This window comes from Crocodylus porosus, unplaced genomic scaffold, assembly GCF_001723895.1.
Source record: "Crocodylus porosus isolate Cpor-Errol unplaced genomic scaffold, CroPor_comp1, whole genome shotgun sequence".
Taxonomy (NCBI): Eukaryota; Metazoa; Chordata; order Crocodylia; family Crocodylidae; genus Crocodylus; species Crocodylus porosus.
Genome location: NW_017728915.1, coordinates 39,581,834 through 39,597,734, shown reverse-complemented (window position 1 = coordinate 39,597,734; position 15,901 = coordinate 39,581,834).

The window sequence follows — 15,901 nt, the reverse complement described above, 5'->3', positions numbered from 1 at the left end:
TATATATGCACTTCATACATACCATACATAATACAGCAAGTTAATGCAAATGCATTTTCTGGTTAAAAACCACTATCACCAAACCACATATGCATACCCATACCAGCAATGCCCAGGCAGTTGTATACTATTCACAAATAAGACTATGGGGAAAAATATCCTTTTTATTTTTTGGAAGAATTCCACAAGTGTTCTTTATACTTACATACAACATCTGCCAATATAGCTGCTTAACATCTGCCAGCCTGCTATGTGATGTGTGTTGCAGCACAGAGCAGTCATTCATACTTCTTTTCCACAGAGGAATGATCAACGGAGTTTTGAGAAAAATCGCATAAAGATAAATCAATATTAAGGATGAGATCACTTTCCTATATACAGTGCAGTATTTTCTCTTTTTAGGTCTCAATAGAAAAGAAAACTCTAGCTGCAAAATAGGGCCCGAATACTACATTACCAAAATGAGAAAATACTAGCAGACAAGGTTCTTTGGGTAAATCCGATATCTTTTATCCAATTCAAATAGTTGGAAAAATTCTTTTTTGCAAGCTTTCAGGTACAAATACCCTTCAGGCAGAGGAGGCACCTGCAGTTGATCTGTGCTCTTCCTGGATGGAGTAGTAAAGCAGCCAGAGGGCAGTACCTATGCAAGCCAGTCAGTTAAAATGTAAATTGAGGTAGTCTATAGGTGAGAGATAGGTTGTGGGGAGAAAACATTCTTCTTTCCAGTCTGCTACTGCCATAACAGAACATAATTGTTAGTTCTATTTTCACTGAAGTCACTAAATCCAGGTACATATTGCTGCACACTCTCTATGTATGTGCTTTTGCTTACCTAAGTACCTGAGAGAGAGCTGCACTTATTTAATAATGGATCCTTCATCTCACAAGGCTTATTCTTGCTTCCTGGAAGTCAAAGAGAGTTTGCTTTTTAATGCTACAAGAATAGGATGAACAGCTTCTGGACTTTTACATTTATCAAATGAACTTCCTTGAAACTACTGGATAAATCTCATCCACTGATCTTTGTCCTATGATCACTTCAAGTAGCAATTCTAGGTCTGTAAGGTTCATACACATCTTTTTCTTATCCATAATTCAGGGTAACCATAGTCAAACTGTGGTTTAGCTCATCTGTCTAATGAACAATAGTGTAGGAGTGATGGTGTAGTTGTGATAGTCCACAAACTATGTGACTGGCGAGGATTTCTTAGGGTGATCACTTTTATTTGACTGTAGCAGGTTTGGGGTTTTTGCTAACTCAAACAGTCTTCAAACATGATATAGTCCATATTCCAAGGGCATGCATGTCACATACATGCCATCCTATACCAATTAGTCTTCAAATTTTAATCCAAACACAGTCCATGTGGGTTAAAGGGTTAACTCACAGTTCTGAGTCCTCTTCAGCCTCTGAGGAGGTGCCTTACTACTGTTCCTTTCTTGCTTTAGTTTTGCCTCCCAGGCTGGCTCTGACTCAGCTCTCTACCAGGGTGCTGCTGCTGCTCCCAATCTCACAGCCCCTGTGCCTCTTTCCAGACCCTGAAAGCCCCTGGTCTAGCATTGTAGGCACTAGCTAGGCCATTCTTTCTCACCTTGTCTGTCTGACTCTCTGGATGCCCCTCCCTGGGAGTCTTTTACTTCCTGTGGCTGCTAATCATCTCCCTCAGCTGGCCCAGTCCTCCTCAGCAGCCTGCAGTTAGCATTACTACTCACAGCTGGGCTGGAGCCTGTGGTCCCCCAGCCTGCTACAGCCTTCTGCATGGGCCAGCTGCATAGTTTGAATAGTTAGACAAGCTTTAGAAAAAGAAAGCATTGATGTTAGTTTATGGAATTCTTTTGACACATGGAAAGTAATAATGGTGCTCATCCCCTTTGATATGCCTTGATCTCCCAGTAATCATCTCTTTTCTTCTACTAACTGTATATCTGCACCCTGGCAATTTCTTTCACCCCTTCCTACAACTGTTTCTCACTATGCTGTGCTTGGCTTGTTTTGGTCAGACCTGGTAAAGAGTGTCTAACTCTGTCCCAACTATACAGTTCATCGAATAAATGATATCAACCTAAGAAAACCCTGTTTGATGAATTAATGATTGCATCAAACCTGAGAAGATTCTAAACTGAGTTTCTGCAGAAACTAAGAAACACAAACTTGATCTAGAAATGATTTTGTCATCTTCAGTTTGAAAGCATCATTGAAGAAATATAATCATATGGTTTTTGAGCAGTTTTTAGACATAAAGATCAATGTTAGGCACTGCACAAAACACCACGAGAAAGTCAATCCTCTAAAGTAGGGGCGCTCAACCCCCAGCCCATAGACAGGATGTGGAGGGGGAGGGGGGAGGCAATTAATGCAGCTACCACTCCCCCACCATGAAATTTACAAGCTCCATGGGCCAGATAACATGGCCCTGCATACAGGATCCTACTGGCACACATGGACCAGGGCCTTGAGGTCTAATCCAGCATACTAAGGTCCAGGGTCAGGGCAGCAGTGCCTGATCCAGTATATACAGGGCCAGAGCCAATCCAGTATACATGGGACTTGAGCTAGGGCAATGGGTCTGATCTGGTATGACACAAAAGGTGCAGTATGGTGTTTAGAGTTGGGGCTCAATCCAATATGTGCTCGACTAGGTCCCAGCCCAGTGCACACAAGATCAGGATGTAAATTGCTCACTCTATAGAGCTGTGGTCTCCCCTTTCCTGGGATCTTGTGAGTCTGTGCCATGAGGGATGGATTCAGAAGCGCTACAGTCTCCTACCTCAGATGGTTTGCTCTTGGCCTGCCACATCTTACTGGAACACAAATTTTTAATGGGAGCTGGAGTTAGTGGATTGGCTATAATTTCAAAAAAATGGTTTTCTTATGGGGTTTCACCATCCCTTAACACCCTACTGTTACCACATCTGACAAGCTGGTACAGCTTCCCAGCATTTTATGCCCACGCTGCCATCTTTTTTTCCTCATTTGGGTATTTTAGGATGCTGCTGGAATGATTACACCAAAGATAGTTGATATATCGACAAAATCTCTATGCTACTGTCAAGCATCAGTTTTTCTGCACACAGTTCAGTCACTAATGCAAACAGCCGCACTTTTGGGTCATTGTCTATAAGTAACTCAATTCTATGCTGAAGGATTCCTCTGGGATGCTCCTTTAGAATCCACTAACAATTTCCCAGCTCCCTGCAGGTCTGGAGCAAAGTAGAGAGTCAAAGCCAGTCTTTCCGGCTCTCTCAGTGCCACTGGCCCCTTCAAAGTGTTACAAATCCACTGTGGGCCAGGGCAAAATTCATGTCCATGTAAGGGTAATGTTACAATCCCAAAACAGAAAATCAACAACCTCCCTGCCCCGCCCCCCGCCCCCAAACACTGCCTCTCTCTCCCAGCATCTCCAGACTCACCCATCCCCATGCCGGGTTGTCCTCAGTCTGTCCAGGTGAGCTCAAGTTCTGGGTGGTGAGACCCAGCTTCTCCTTGGTTGCCTGAAGAGCCTTTGGGTCCACAGTGGGGCTGCTTCTTCCCTCTGGAATGGTGACCTTCTGGTCATCCTTCCTCTGTGGGCTCTTCCCCTCCTCCCCGCTGAAGAACCTGTCCTTCCGTCTTTCACAGAACCTAGAAGAAGTTTCTGTGCTCTGCCCACTAGCATCTGCCTCACACTGGCTCTTGCCTGGGTGTGAAGTAACTAAGCTTCTCCCTCCAATCTGGAGGGACAGCTGGCTTTAGAAATACCACCGCTCCAATGTGGCATGGCTCATTGTCCCTTGGACCATGGCAGTAAGTAGCTGTTCTCATACCAACTGCTCTTGGCTCCTTCACACAGGCCCGTAAGCCTTATGTAGCCCATGGACCCATACCATACCACTCATCTGGCCCATTGATACAAAAGGTTGGGTAATACTAGGTTTAAAATCTAAATCAATGTTTCTCAACCCATGGTACACGTACCCCTGGGGATATGTGAGACATGGACAGGGAGTACACGGGTGCTGCGTTTTGGTCTTTGCTTGCTCGGGCCAGAACTTCCAGCCGCTGCCCCTCCTACCATGTCTGGTGCACTGGCACTTTCATTCCCCAGTGTCAGTGTGCCAGGGGATAGGGAGGGAGGCCCTGTGCAGGCTGCTTTGCCCCAGGCTGTGGTGGAAAAAGTGGGACTTAGCTCACAGTGGCGAAACCAGAAGTGCCACAGTGGGACTTCCGATTTTGCTTTTGCCACATCAATCAACATGGTTGATAAGGTTGGTAAGGTACCAAAGGTTGAGAACCAATGATCTAAATCATTGAGAAGCTGTGGATTCTCCATGTGGATTCTCTCTATAACCTATGCAAGTTACTTAGAGAAATTGTGGATTCCCCATGCTTGGAAACTTTCAAAAGCAGATTAGACAGACACTTGGGCCATTTGTAGATGTGCTTACCATTTTCTAAACTGATTCACATCACACAGTTCAAATCAAATTTTAATTTGATTTAAGGGTTAATAGATGATAAAGGGGGTTTGCCCCCATCTTCATAGACAAGTAGCCCTTGGGCAGGGCTGGGGCTTAGTCAGGATACTGATACTTAGACATGGTGAGGTGCTGCTGGCACATTTTACACATAATTTGTCAAATTATTACTTTGTGCCTGATAGCCTCTGTTGTGTTGCAAAAAACCCAATTGAGTTTCCCTTGCTGGGATTGATATTTGCAATGCTTATCTGCATTCCTAAGGAATGCTTATCTGAGTTCCTAAGAACTATTTTTCCTTAAAGCAATGCTGTATATACATGTTAATTAATACAATTTAAATTGCCTAGTTCAAACTGCTGTAGTCTGCATTAACTTTAACCTTAATTCAATGAAGATTAGTTAATTTGGACTGGAGCCAATTTTAATTCAGACTACAGATGTCCACATGTATAGTGACAGCTGTAGTCTGGATTAAACCTAGAAAAATGTAACATCTATAAACAACCTTGGACAGAATAGTTTAGTCAGGGATTAGAATGCCTGGAGAAGGGGCCTGGACTAGATGACTTTATGAGATGCCTTCCAACTTACTTTCCCATGGTCCTATGATCATGACTATCCAACTGGTATCCCACAAGTTGTTAAGTGAGTTATCACTCATTTGGTGTGATAGATTTAATAGGCTTTGTCCCCCAGGACTTGCTAGAAAATAGTCATTTTGGATCATCCCTAGTGATGCATTCAATGAAAACTAAATATTTAAAAAAAATAAGTTTTGCCACTAGGCAGATTGATAAATAAAAAGCCAAAGTTGTATTAATCCCTGTTATCTATATTTGCAAGCTGTACACAAGTAGCAAACTGAATGATATGGGATTTTCATAAATATTCACTATTCAAATTTATAGCAACTATTTTCTCTGAAAACATCTTTTTTCAATAGCAAAATAAATATAATAAAAGCTTATATTTTAGGGGCTAGAAATTAACAGGTCCCTGTGCCAAACTATCAGCTTTGTTCACAAACCAGAAAATACTTCAATATGCCGGTATTCAAATTCTATCAAGTCATTCAAACATTTTTCCTATAAAAGTCATTTTCCTTTCCCCATTTTGCATTCTTAGGCAAATTAGGTCTGCATTCAAAAAAATTCAAGTGAAATAGAAATGATGAGATATAAATAATCTGCCTTTCTTTCACCCTCTGTCACAGAGTTCCAGCAAGCCCTTCCTTCTGGCTAAAACCTCAAACATATTATAATTTCTTTGGCTAGGTCTGTAGCTGCTGTTATTTGTCTTAAATTGAAATGCATACTTTGAGCAGAAAAGTAATCTGTAGGGGATATAGTCAAAGCATACTCCTCCTACATTTATTACAAAACATCTTCAACACTATTAATCAGATCTTGACCTGTTTTAAGTACTTGATAACATGCAAATAGTCCATGGGAGCATTTAAGAATACCTACAGGACAGGGGTAGGAGTTCACTTATAAATATAATTAAAAACATTCTTCATGATGATAACCACACAAATTTAATGTGGCATTTGTATTTGCTGCAAGACAAACCACTAGATTCGCAGCTGCAGTAAAACAGTGTAATTTCATTTATGTCAGTGATGCACCATTTCTATCAGCTGAGGATCCAGCTTACAATATCCAGACTATGTCCATTGATTCCACAAAGCTCTGGATGAATTTCTGTCTCCATCAAAATCTTCAGACAGTCACCTTTCTGCTTGAAACGTCTCAGTTTATATTGTGTTTTGCTTTGAGATTTGACAATTCAAACCCAAATTTCAAAGGGCAACAGTGATGGATTCACCCAGTGCAAAAGAGTAAGCTAAACCAAACCAAAGTAAAATGGCTATCCCATTTCTGGGTGCCATCAGAGCTGTTAAATTACTCACTTTGAGCACCTATTTTGCAGATGAGATGTCCATTTTGTTATGTCCTGAACATTACACTACAAGATTCAAGTAGAAATCTCCAGAACAGCAGCAGTTTGTCAGGGAAGATGCTTGTGCCAATGAACAGCCTAGCAGCCACAAAATATGACTAAAATTCTTTCAAATGGCTGTCCATCGAATCAATTTAGCAAACTTGAAAACCAGTCAGTCTACAAAGGAATCGTTAGGTCGTTCAGTTGTTGCATCTGTTGCCCAACCAGTTTTTAAATCACATTTTCCCATTCTTTTAAATGATTTTCCTTCCCTCTCTTGATGCATTTAAAGCCTTCCACAAAAAAGGAAAATTTAAAATGGGCTTGAATTGTGAGGCTTTCACTTACATTGGTGAGAAACTGTTCACACAAGGAAATGCGTGTAGTCAGGCAAGTAATTGCTTCACTGACTTGAGCTTGCAAAATGGTGTCCCTCTGGTTATATGGGGGAAACACTGAATGTGACTAAAGCAAAGAAGTTGACAAGTACACAGAGAAATGGAAAACTAGCTGTACCATATTTACTCGAAGATAAGACAATGCTCCAATGATAAGATTTTATAAATGGAAAATTTATAAATCTGTTATGATTTTCCAGGTGGAGCTGGTTTCTTTGAATGTGTCCCCTTCCCACAGCTACAGAAATGAAAGGAAATCTGGGGGATCAGGTAGTCCCCTTGCCCTCTGCCCCCCATCTTTTTTTTGCAGCCCCTTGCTGTCACATCCTGCTCCCCCTGAGCACATGGAACTCAGCAGCAAATCTGAAAACACTGACTTTACATATAGTAAATCTTGCACATAGGTTAATTACTATGGGTACCCATTGATTTAGTTCCTCCAGAATTGATACGTTTTACCTTTTTGAAACTGCTGCAAGTTTTGGCACAGGAACTCTATAAACACACTTTTAAGCAGCACCTTTACACCTACTTGTATATAGTGCAAACTATGCATGATATCAGTCCAAAGCAAAAAGGCACATGACTTACCAAATACTTCATTAGGCTGGGCTCCAGCAGAGTCAACAGCTTTTCAAGCCACAGTGACCCAGAGGTCAGCACTACTCAGTATGTGTATACTCCATATACCCCCCCACCAAAGGAGTCATGTGCTAATTAGCCCCCCAAGAACTGACTGTTCTTGTCATGAATTGACGGATCCTCCAAACATTTATATGCAGATGAGGTACAGGGTAATCTGGGCTGGCTTCACTTCATGGAGGGCAGGGCCACACTAATCATATGCAACAAGCTGAGAGAGGGGTCAACAGAGGGATTCTGGGTGAATTATTTGGGGCCCCGTTCGGTTAGGTTTGCCAGACATATAAGGCTGGTAAAGAAAAAGGATTCACTGAAAGTGATAAAGAAAAGCACAGCTCAGCTGTGGGACTGAAGAGAGTGTCAAAATATAGGAAACCATGACCTTGTAGTGTCAAGGCCATGTAGTGGCTTGGCTTAAAAAGAATTGATACTGAGGGACAAGTAAATGAAATGTCTATCACTATATATGTAAGATAATGAGTTTCTTTGCTGTCTTTGCCCACCCCCCAAATGCCATTGGGGAAAACTAAAATCTCATCTTATATTCAAGTTAATATGGTCTGTACCTTAGAGTTTCAAATCTTTTCAGGCATTATAAATTTTCTAAGGGGTGTTTTTTGACTAGCATGTGTCTGGAAAGGGATATATGTCACCCTCAAAGGCTGAGCTGCCACTACGTGCATGGACAAGCAAACAAGCCTAGATGAACAGAGAGTATTTGCATCAAACCCACAAAGTTCACACCTCTTTTTTGTCCCTCCTTCCAATTCTTCAATATTTTTCAATGCAAAAAGGCCAAGAGCACATAGTATTCCAGCATCACATTCACCAAAGCTATGGATAAAAATTATATGTTGTCACCCCCTGTCCAAGGATTCTTCTCTTCAGGATCATTGCATTTCAAAGTACACTCTGCTCTTTTGTAAGTATCATCTACAGTCCCTCTTCCAACATGTACTGTTTTACATTTGATTGCATTAAATCCACTTTTTTTTCCAGTGGGCCCAGCTCACCAACCAGTATTCATTGTTATTGACTACTTCTCCAATCTTAGTGTCATCTGAAAATTTTATCAGCAGTAAAACAAATATAAACAGTGACATAGCTGATCAGCACACAACATAAGTTGTAGATCTGCAGGATATTTAATAAAAGGACTCCATCAGAGTCTTTCTTGAGATGGCCAACTTCCATCAGGTTAAAGATCATTCAGTACCACTGGAAAAGAAATGTTTCTCTTCACATTCACAAATACACTGATTAGGTATGGCAGCCTCCCTCTTTATGGTTTGATTATAATGTTGAAAAGGGGAGGGTTAGGATTTTATTTATTCTGTATGAGCTACTGCAAACATCAACTGTGAACTTTTTAGCTGTTTCAATGTTAGATTCATCCAAAAAATCAAAAGCATAAGAGCTACTGATGATTCTACAATTGGATTGGATATAAAGATGGAATTCACTGTTGGTACAAAGGGCATCTTACAGCTATTTGCATCATTTATGATATTCCTACAAAACTGGGCAGGGAGATAGAGCAAATATACAGACATACCGGCATACTCCAAACAGCTGCAGAGGGTTTCCAGCTAAGTCTGTTTAGCCAGCAGAGAAAGCAATATAATGTAGGTCAGAGAAAGGACATGGGATTTACTTTTATGCAGATCCAGTGCCCCAACATGCTACAGGAGTGGTGTGAAATGCCAGATTCCAGCCTATAGGTTTGATTAGCAGATGTTCTGGATAAAGCAGTCACAGCCTAGGGCAGGAGAAGAGAATGGATGGAGCCTGATTACAGCCTAGATGGCATCAGGAAGTTTGGAAGAGAAAAATGTCTGTTCTTGGAACAAAGAAAAAAATACATAGTGATTGCACAAACCAAGAGATCATTTTCAAAGGATAAACTGGGGAAATAAACAATCTAAGGGAGATGTAGCACTGTTTTTCAGCCCGTATATTTTAAAATTAGATAGAGGCATACCATGCAGTATAAAGCTATAAATAATGAATTTACCTAAGAGGGCTTAAATTAGAAAGAATGGTTAATCTGTTACATCTATATGCTACCTTTCATCTAGAAAGCATAAGCATTTGTACATGTGACAGGGTTTTAGCCCTTAGGGTTGCATTCTATGCCCCCTAAATTGAAATGGTGAGTTTTTAATTGAAAGATGGCTTTTATTTTTCTGTCACTGTACACATGTGATTGTCCTGGCAGCTGCAGGCACCTGATTCTTTTTTTTCCCTTGCAGAGTCTAACAACCTCTCTTGTAGCTGGGAGGCCATTAATCTGTGCCATTAATCTCTCAGCTCACACCCCAGCTGCAAGAAAGGCAGCCAGGCTCTACAGAAATAAAGGATTGGGCTCTTTGCTGCTTCTGCCTTCAGCAGGCTTCCTGCAGCTAGCAGGATCCCTGGAGCTGCCTGGGAACAGTCTGGCTTGCCCCTGGGGCAGTATGGGGGGCATCAGGAAGGCAGCTGGGTGTGTTGGCAGCTGGAGAAGGTGGCACAGATGGTGCTGAAAGCCTAGGCAGGCTTGGGGAAGCTAGCAGCCAGCCTGGGTGGCTCTACACCCTGTGCACTATCCCCACCACCTTCTGCAGCTGCCAGCACACCCAGCCACCCTCCTGACACCTCCCTGTGCTGCCCCAGGGGCAAACCAGTCCATTTCTAGGTGGCCTCAGGCATCTTGCTGGCTGCAGAAGCTTGCAGGAGCTTGCTGAAGGCAGAAGTAGCAAGGGGCCCAATCCTTTTTTTCTGCAGAGCCTACCCACCTCTTCCATGGCCGGGGTCGAGCTGATTAATGGCTGCAACGTTACAAGTTGCAAAGTTGCAAACTAAACTACATCGGGAGGTCATTTAATTTGTAACGATGCAAACTCATTTCAAACCCCCAAAACTCATGTACGTGTAATGTGTGATGCCACAAAGGGAAATTTTCCTCACCTGTACATTGTGACATCATCACGTGTAGAAGAGCCTCCATTTTGGACCTGATCCTTAGTGGGTACAAGTCAGAGCAGATTCACTAAAGTCATTAATTTACATCAGCCAAAATTCTGGTCCCATAAGGATTCCCTGCTCTCCACATTCTCGCTATATCTTAAGGACATACAGATAAAAGGTTTTACTCAAGATTTCTGTCTGTGAAGGATTTAAGTGATCTTGATCATCTTATTAAGTGATTAGCTTAATATTTTTATGTTATAATTGGATGCCCTAAAACCCTTCTCTGCAGAGAAAGTAAAAGAGTAAAATGAATGGATAGTGAGATACTGTTGTAACTGCAGTCTACGATTACCATAAAACGGCTTGAATTTTCAATGATGTTTTCTTTCTTTTTCTTCTTTCTTTTTTTTGCTATGTGCTCTCTGTTTACCTAGTTTGCTTTGACTCTGGTAGACCAGCAACTCCAGGCTCACTTCCCTTAATCTCAGATCATTTAGTATATTTGAACAAAAAATACTCTAAAATATATAGATAACTGAATCACTGGTAAACAGATGGAGGACAGCATAGTGCACTCTAGCTATATTAGAGAAGCTGCATACAAATAAGAGTTTGGATGGATCCAGATAGCAATCAGAAATAGCAATGAAAGTGTGGAAGGGAAATCCTGATGACAGATACATGGTGTTCTGGGTATAATAGAGACAAATATTAGTTAACCCTATTTTATTCATTATTACTTGCATTGTATTAGTAGTGTCTATAGTTTAAAGCCTCATTGAGCTAGGTACTGTCCAGACATAAAACAAATTGCCTCTGCCACAAGGACCTTATGCCAACTACAGATAGCAAGAAGATAGAATAAAAGGATGGAGTTCAAGGGAAAAAGTATCACTGCTAAATGCTACCAGCTCAAGGTTAAGACCTAAGAGGATATGAGGGTACAACTCCTGTTAAAGCCAGCAAGCCAGATGGCTAAGACTCAGCTATTTGTCTGGTACAGCTGTCATTGTTTATCCAAAGTACTATATAAATAACATCAAGGAACAGAGATACAGAGCTGGAAGGTATAATGGAAATTTGTAAAATGAAATTGAAGGGCTATGAAGAACTGAATCCATCCTGAAAGTGTGATCAGTCAGAGCACCAGGTCAAGAGTAAGTAGACACAATTTATGGAATATGAGGGACTATTTTGGAGATCATCATTTTCTGCCAAGCAGAATCATAGAAAACAAGGGCTGGAAGGGGCCTCCAGAAGTCATCTAGTCCAACACCCTGCCTGTGGCTAACTCTCCAATTTCTAAGTGGCCAGGAGTTGCAGGTCCACCATTCATGTGCTGCGCAAGCCATCCACTGTGCCACGCGGGACCCCATAGCTTTGTGCAGCAGTTGCTCCTCCAATGCACTGTGCCTATGCTCATGTGCTACATGGGTTCCCCAGGTCCTTCTGAGGCCTACAGGACTCCTTGAAGGTGCTGACTGTAGGCTCAATCACACCCCCTAGGCTCCATCCTACCCTCTGTTCCCAAGGGGTGGGAACAGAAAATGAAATCCAGAGGAGGGAGGGGGAGCATAAGGACTCATCTGGCACCAGCAGGAGATTGAGGTGTCTAATATCTGTAGCAGGAACTGTATCCCTTGGTGGCTACCTGCAGCCCACCAGTTGGACAGCTGTGCCTTATGGAAATGAAAAAGATTTTGAAAAGTCATAATGTGAAACTGAATCATGTTTACAAGAAACACATTCATGGTCTCATGTTACAAATCTCCTTTCACTTAAGCCTATTTTTTATCAGTAGCTAAAGAACAGCATTATGCAGCATAGCACTTGTCATCTGGTGGCTTACAGATCGCTGCAGTGGGTATTCCAGGAAGACTGGTCTTGTAGATATACTTCCTGAATCTCAGCTCAATACCGTGCATTTGAAAGACTTCTTTTCTGACTCCAAACAAGTCATAAAAAGTCATAAAAAGACCTTTTATCTGAAAATACCCTGCTATTGTTACAAGTCACAGCTCTGAATATTGTAAGTTAAAACAGTAAGCACAATATTTTGCTTACTATTTTTCAGTTTGTGCATTTGACAGCACATTGTGTACAGCTCATAGGCACAGCAGGAAGACTAACAATTGCTGCTGCTTTGAGAATAAACCCCTCCCCTTTCTCCACCATTCATGTCAACACATTTCAAGTTTCCATACTGTGCTTTGCCAGTATACTGTGTCCGAAATGTTCTCATTGGCTATGTCTTAAGCATTCTCAAAGATAAAATACCTCCTTTTCCATTGCAGAGTGCTGCTTGCCAGCAGCATATTTTGGATACAAGCACAATTGACTCCAAGGAATCACCTAATCCTGCTCCATCCCATACTTATACATCCAGGAAGCAAGTAGCTTCTTTACTTCCTAGCAATCTCTAACTCCTTTATTTGGCTGGGGAGGTCATCCTGAATAACTTAGAGCATAATCAAATTAAGGCATTGCCCAGCTAGCTCATACTTGGTGTATAAGCATTGTGCCCTTTCTCCTCAATTATCCCATGCAGCCCTAAATCTTGGCAAAGGACTGGTGTCATGAGATTGACCTTTAAAGTGTTTTAATATTGATATTGTGATAATAGTGATGCTGATATTTAAAGTGCTTTAATAGTTCCTTGCACTGCTATAGAGATGTCCATTCAAGGCTATCACCAGGGCTGTCCAACTTCTAAGCCACTGGGAGTCACACTAGCAGGGGCTGCATACCATGCTGGCCACACTCCTTGAAACGCTGACCACAAGATCATGTGGACATCCCTCCTCATCCACCTCCATTGCTGCATCAGATACCCGACCCCCTGCTGCACTGTGCGAGTGCACAAATACAAATCCCTTCCCCACAACTGCAATGTGCAGGCACACAACCAAAATTCCACCCCAAATTCAAACACGGGCGCCTGGGACCGCAACATGTTGAGCCAGATCACAGCAACCCTGGCTGGCAGGGAGTATGGAGGGACAGCCTGCTAGCCCGGGGATGCTCTGACCTGGCTCAGTATGCTTTAGAGGTATTGGCTGCGGCCCGAGGGTGTTCCAGTGCAGGGCTAGCCAACAGGCAGGCCCCTTACTGAAGCACCCTCGTGCTCCAGCCAGCTGGGTTAGCGTCTACATGTGCACACTGGGTGTGGAAAAAAGCCACAGCGGAATAGTACTTGTATTTACAAGTAGTAACTTGTTACAAGAGTTTATTTGTTTCCTACAGCCTAATAGACACCAAGGCATTTACTGCAGAGCTAATTAGGCAACTCCATAGTAAACATCTTGTGTACACCTCCCCAGTATCACTCTACTGAGTAGCTGTTAGGCTGTATTAGAATACTGGGTCGCATTTTTGATCCAGAGGCAGGCGACATAGATGATAAATGGGTTGAAATACAAGTCATATGAGGAACAGCTGAAGGAACTAGAATTATTTAGTTCATCGAAAAGGAGGGTAAGAAGTAGCATGGTAGCAGTTTTCAAATATTTGGAAAGCTGCCATAGAGAAGGAGAAGGCAGGACATGAGGCAGTAGAACAAACTGACTAGGAAAGTAGTCGAATCTTGTTTTACTCAAGGTTCTCATAGTTTCATAGTTGGTAGGGTCAGAAGGGACCTGAGCAGATCATCAAGTCCGACCCCCTGCCATGGCAGGAAAGAGTACTGGGGTCAAACGACCCTAGCAAGGTGTATATCTAGCCTCCTTTTAAAGACCCCCAGGGTAGGAGCCAGCACCACTTCGCTTGGAAGTTGGTTCCAGACCCTAGCCGCCCTGACAGTGAAGTAGCACCTCCTGATATCTAGCCTAAATCTACCCTCCGCCAGCTTGTGACCGTTATTTCTTGTCACTCCTGGTAGTGCTTGGGGGAACAGGGACTTCCCCAGTGCCTGCTGGTCCCCCCTGACTAGTTTGTAACAGGCCACTAGATCCCTGCTCAGCCTTCTCTTGTGGAGGCTGAACAGGTTCAGGTCCCAGAGCCTCTCCTCATAGGGCTTGCCCTGCTGCTCCCTGATCATGGGAGTGGCCCTCCTCTGTTGTCCACATCCCTCTTGAAGTGTGGCGCCCAGAACTGGACGCAGTACTCCAGCTGCAGCCTGACCAGTGCCGCATAGAGGGGGAGGATCATCTCCTTGGACCTGCTTGAGATGCATCTGTGGATGCATGACAAGGTACAGTTGGCCTTCTTGACCACATCCCCACACTGCCGGCCCATGTTCATCTTGGCATCAGTGATGACTCCAAGATCCTTTTGTGCCTCTGTACTGATGAGAAGGGAGTTCCCCAGCCTGTAGGTACGGTGCCGGTTGTTCCTCCCCAGGTGCATCACCTTGCACTTGTCTGTGTTGAATCCCATCCAGTTCTCATCTGCCCACCCTTGTAACCTGTCTAGGTCTGATTGCAGCCTATTCCTCCCTTCTAGCATGCCCACTTCTCCCCAAATCTTAGTGTCAAGAGGATGCATCTTGCCTATTCTGAAATGCTTTAGGAATAACAGATCCTGCTACTGGATTAGATCAGGGTGGCCAACCTGCAGCACAGAGGCCACAAGTGTCATGGGCAGCTTCTATGTTGGGAGAACAGCAGGAAGCACAGCAGCTGACTGATCAGGGAACAGAAAGCAAACTAGCAGACTGGGCAGGGAGCACTGGAAAGGAAGCAGAGCAGCAGATCAGGCATGGAGCACAGGACTGGGAGCAGAAAGCAGAGTGCAGACTGGGCAGGACAAGGGAATCAGAGTGGCACTAGGGGCATGCCTAATTTGTGGCCCATCTGCCAAAAAGGTCGACTCCCCAGTAGACTAGATGACTCTTGATCCTATTCCAACTCTGTTATCACAGTGTTTTAAAACAGTATTGAGTCAAGCCTTATAGCTGCTTTTGATAAAGGATTATGAAAAAGGACAAATGTCTCAGAGGAACTGCCCAAGTTTATATAACAACTCTATTCACAGAACTAGGGGCGGAAAAAAAAACCAGAATGCCAAAGAAAAGAATGCAACAAAGGATCTAAACACATTTTTAAATGAAAGGAAAGATGTTATTAATGCCAGTGATAAAGTGCTTAAGGAAATTAAATTGTACAAAAAGTCCCCCATACTGATAGTATTTTTCTACTTGAATTGGCTTAATGAACCATTTTGTTTTATTAAGTGAATAGTTGTATGTGTCAAAACAAACAAAGGCATTATGCAGTGGCTTAGCAGTTCTAGTAATCAAGAAAAGCTCTTTCTTGCAGCCTTTGCAGTGTGCAACTTCAAAACATTTTCCAATAATTTGAAAATGTTCCTAGGCAGAATTAGTTTGCCACTGCTCAGAGCTCTGTGCTACCACTTGGGACTTTCTTCTCCTCCCATGTTATTACTACAAATAGAACATCTCCCAAAGTAAGAAATCCGACATGAAAAGATACTTCATTACCCTGCTTGGTGATGAATGCAAAATTTCCCTTGGGTTGGTGGGAAACAGGAAGATTTTTATCTGTATATCA